The sequence below is a fragment of the Gavialis gangeticus genome, unplaced genomic scaffold (genome assembly GCF_001723915.1).
Source record: "Gavialis gangeticus isolate Ggan-Ray unplaced genomic scaffold, GavGan_comp1, whole genome shotgun sequence".
In the NCBI taxonomy this organism is placed as follows: domain Eukaryota; kingdom Metazoa; phylum Chordata; order Crocodylia; family Gavialidae; genus Gavialis; species Gavialis gangeticus.
In genome coordinates, this window is record NW_017729027.1 from 29,343,996 (window position 1) to 29,347,841 (window position 3,846).

Consider the following 3,846-nt stretch of genomic DNA (forward strand, 5'->3'; position numbering starts at 1 on the left):
GGGGGGGGGGGGGGGGGGGTTGTGTGGTTTTTTGGGGGTTTTTTTGTATAAGGAGGCAAAATTCATCTTGAAGGGGCCGACAAAGCTAAATGCCTTTAATGACATCAATGCTCTTAATTTTAAGCAATGCGTTTTGATCACGAGTATATTGACTATAAACCACACCTCAAATTTTAAAAGTTGCCTCACAAAACTCATGTAATAACTGAGGCTTGAAAATGCTCATTTATTATAGTGTAATTTCATTACTTCTATAAGTACTCCACATTTATTCCAGTACAACAGTCAGGTCCTCGTTCTGCAGGTCTAAGAAGGTGAACCACCCACATTTTATCTTAAAAATGTCTTCATTTTATCTCTGTCCTTCAGAGTTCAGAAGTCAATATTACATTAAAATTAATACAAGCTACTAAGCTATTTGTTTTTTATTTCCAAAATGTCTAACTTTATTTACCATCTGTCTGATTTGGTTTACAGTAGTTTCACCGTCATTTGCATTCTGTTTTCAATATGTGACTTACTACTGATTGGCCTCCTTTTTATATAACTTTTTAGCACTTAAATTTACCAACAAGGAAAACTTCCCCCACACGGCCTCATCAAGCATGATTATTCAGTCATGGACTTCTCTAATAGAACTAACAGTAAGAGTGTCCAGGCTAATTGTGATACTGATTTTTGCAGTAAGAATACTGCTCTGCTAGATATCAAGATCAAGGTCACTAACTCACATAAACCATTTGTAACATATCTGATGTTAATATTTCTCTATCCACATTGATCTAGGTTGAATTTCCATAGTGACCTAGTGTTGAATGTTTCAGATTGTGAATTATTAATAACTACTTAGACGTAAGTAAAAATGTTACATTGTAGAATTTTTGTTCTATAAAGATTTAATCAGCCATTTTTCACCCCTACTCAAACAGAGCAGGCATTTTGTCCATTAAGACAATGATAGATATTTTGGTACTGCAATTGCAACTATGATTATAATTTTAATCTACCTGGTTTGGGTTAGGGTAGTTATGAAGCCACAGCAGCATGGATTTCAGTGAACGCTACTTGCCTATTTTAGTACCCAGAGTCCTAGGGAGACATACAGAATGTGCTAATGTTGTCCTGAGGAGTCAGGCCAATGCTCAGGATCTCAATATTGCACTGTTAGACAGGAGGGTGTGGTGTACAATTGCACATGCACACATAAAAATCAATTAAGCACACGCTCACTAGGTGCCTACACCCCTACTGGGCATATACACTCACACTACCAGCTCAGGCACATACACTATACACCCCAAAAGTTAGACACAGATCACTAATTCATATATCATGCACACAATGCCATATACACACACACACACACACACACACACACACACACACACACTCTCACACTAACAACTCAGATACACACATGGTCAAAATAACTAGTCTGGCTTCACACACACTACACACACAAAATTTAGACAGAATCAGTTACCAGTTGCCAACACCTGCACATTCAATACACATATGTGGATTACTAATTCATATACCACACACACAGACACACACGTGCGCGCACACACACACACATAATATCTATATCTATGTATGTGTATTCACTAATGTACACACATACCACCCACCTACACATACACACAAGTGAGTTCCTAAATTGGGTATTGGGATATGCACATATGTATGTGGTTGGGGTACTTGGGATACCTAGAGAAAGGTTAAGGTAAGAAAGTAGAAGTGTAGGGGGTTAAAATTACCAGGACTGGGATTAGAACTGGTAGACTACAGGGGCCTGGGCTGAAGAATTGAGGCTGGGGGGGTAACTTTAGGTTAATTGATCTTAATTGATTAAAAGACAATGCCCAAAGCCTGCAGAACAGGGAAGCATGTGGGCACAGAGTCTGGTACTGGAGCCAGAGCTATGGGGGAGCTGAAAAGGTAGATGGGGAAAGGAGGGAAAAATGGGACTAAAGGAAAGTGTGGGTGTTAAAGAGGGGCTCTGGGTGTGGAGAGCCATCCTCTGGCTGTGGGGCAGCTAGAGAAGTTGCAGAGAGCGGCAGTAGGTGCCGGAAGCTGGAGAGTACTGCAGAACAGCTAATAGGAGCTGGGAAGCTGTAGGAGGTTGAGGGGGGAGATTACAGAAGGTGCAGGGGGGAGAGCCTGAAAACAGAGAGACAGGCAGCAGAAAATTACAGGAAAATCAGCAGGGCCAGCAGGAAAGCAAGGAGAGGCTGAGAGGTGTCAGAAAAGGGGAGATGGAATTGGGAGGAGATGGGGAAACTAGCAGAGAGGGTGGGAACTAGAGCTGAGAGAGAGAGAATGAGGCTGGAATTCAAGATAGGGAAGGGACTGGGATTCGGTAAAACATGACCCAACTCGGGATTGTAAATGACAGTGGTTTTATTGAACAGGGGTGACACGATGTCCAATTGGTTCACTTGCACCCACCCACACACACACACACGCACAATGGCAGCAGGGGTTAAAGAGGCTTGGTGCAGGGGTTGAAGTCCACTGAAGTCCAGGAGGAGAGAGAGAGAGACAGAGAGAGTCCAAATTGTAGGAGGAGGTATGCAGGTAATATCTACCTATGCCAGGCTGGAAGTTGATCCTCGATGGCCAGTTGGGGTCTCCTTCAGCTCAGTGTTGTCCAGAGGGGGTCGCCGGCAGGGCTTCTAGGGTAGATTGGTGACATGAACCTGGTCTGGTCCAGATGGAAATGGCGTTCCTCCTGGGTCTGTCTTCACTGCCCCTCTTTATACGGGCAGACCATGTGACCCTAGTGACCGGAGGCATGCCCAGGCAAGGGTCAGCCTCTGGAGTACTGAGCATGTGTGCTGTATGCAGGGATGTGCAGTTTCAGGTGTCTGTAATGGTGAGAGTTGCTGGTTCTGCAGGGTCTTTTGTTTTTCATATGCTGGTCTTGTCTCTGTTCCTGGATGAGGTCCGTGGTTCCTGGATGAATCAATGCGAGGTGACAGCCCAGTCGTTACAGGCCATTTAGTAGAGGCCTGCTACCATTGTATTTCAGTCATGCCCAATCATTCTCATTCATCAGGGAACCGCTATATATGGGAGGGGTACAATGAATCATATTGTTGCAACATGGGATGCCCAGGCAGAGGACAGAAGATGGAGGCTTGACATATAAAATCAAAACTTGACATGACTTTGGTTCACTTACAAACACAGGCCTAAACCATACAATGTCCATATGAAACAAAAATCAATACAAAAATGATAATAATACAATATACAACAGTAAAAATCAATACAAACCTAATAATTATACAATATAAACCAGTGGATATCCAAAACCAAAAACTTGCTACCAAAATAAAAATGTTTAAAGCTTATCCTAAGTTTGAACTCACTTATACTTATTTATAGGGAATAGAGAGGGAGAGAAAGAGTCAGAAATGGTTGGGGAAGGGGAGCTAATGCAATAAAAACAAAAAACAAAAAAAAAACTGGGGGGGTTTCTAACTAAAGCCCTTGACCACAACAGCTATTGACCACAGCCCTTGACCACAACAGCTATTGACCACTCACTGCTATTGGCACCTAACCTACCCAGATTAAAGCTAGCTTGGGTAAAAGTACACTTGTTGCAGTCACACCTTTTGCTGTGCAGACATTTTGGGAGTTACAGAAAAGCATAACTGTTTTCTTGCACTTTATGGTACTGATACGGCATGCATGGTCTTGCTGGAAATCTCATGTTATGCTATATCCAGTTATGTTATTGTTATCACTGTGGCTAAGTACAGATGTTCAAAAAGCTTGTAGCACAAGCCCGCTATCATGTTCTCCTTAAAGTGCTATAAGTTAGATTGGGAGCGA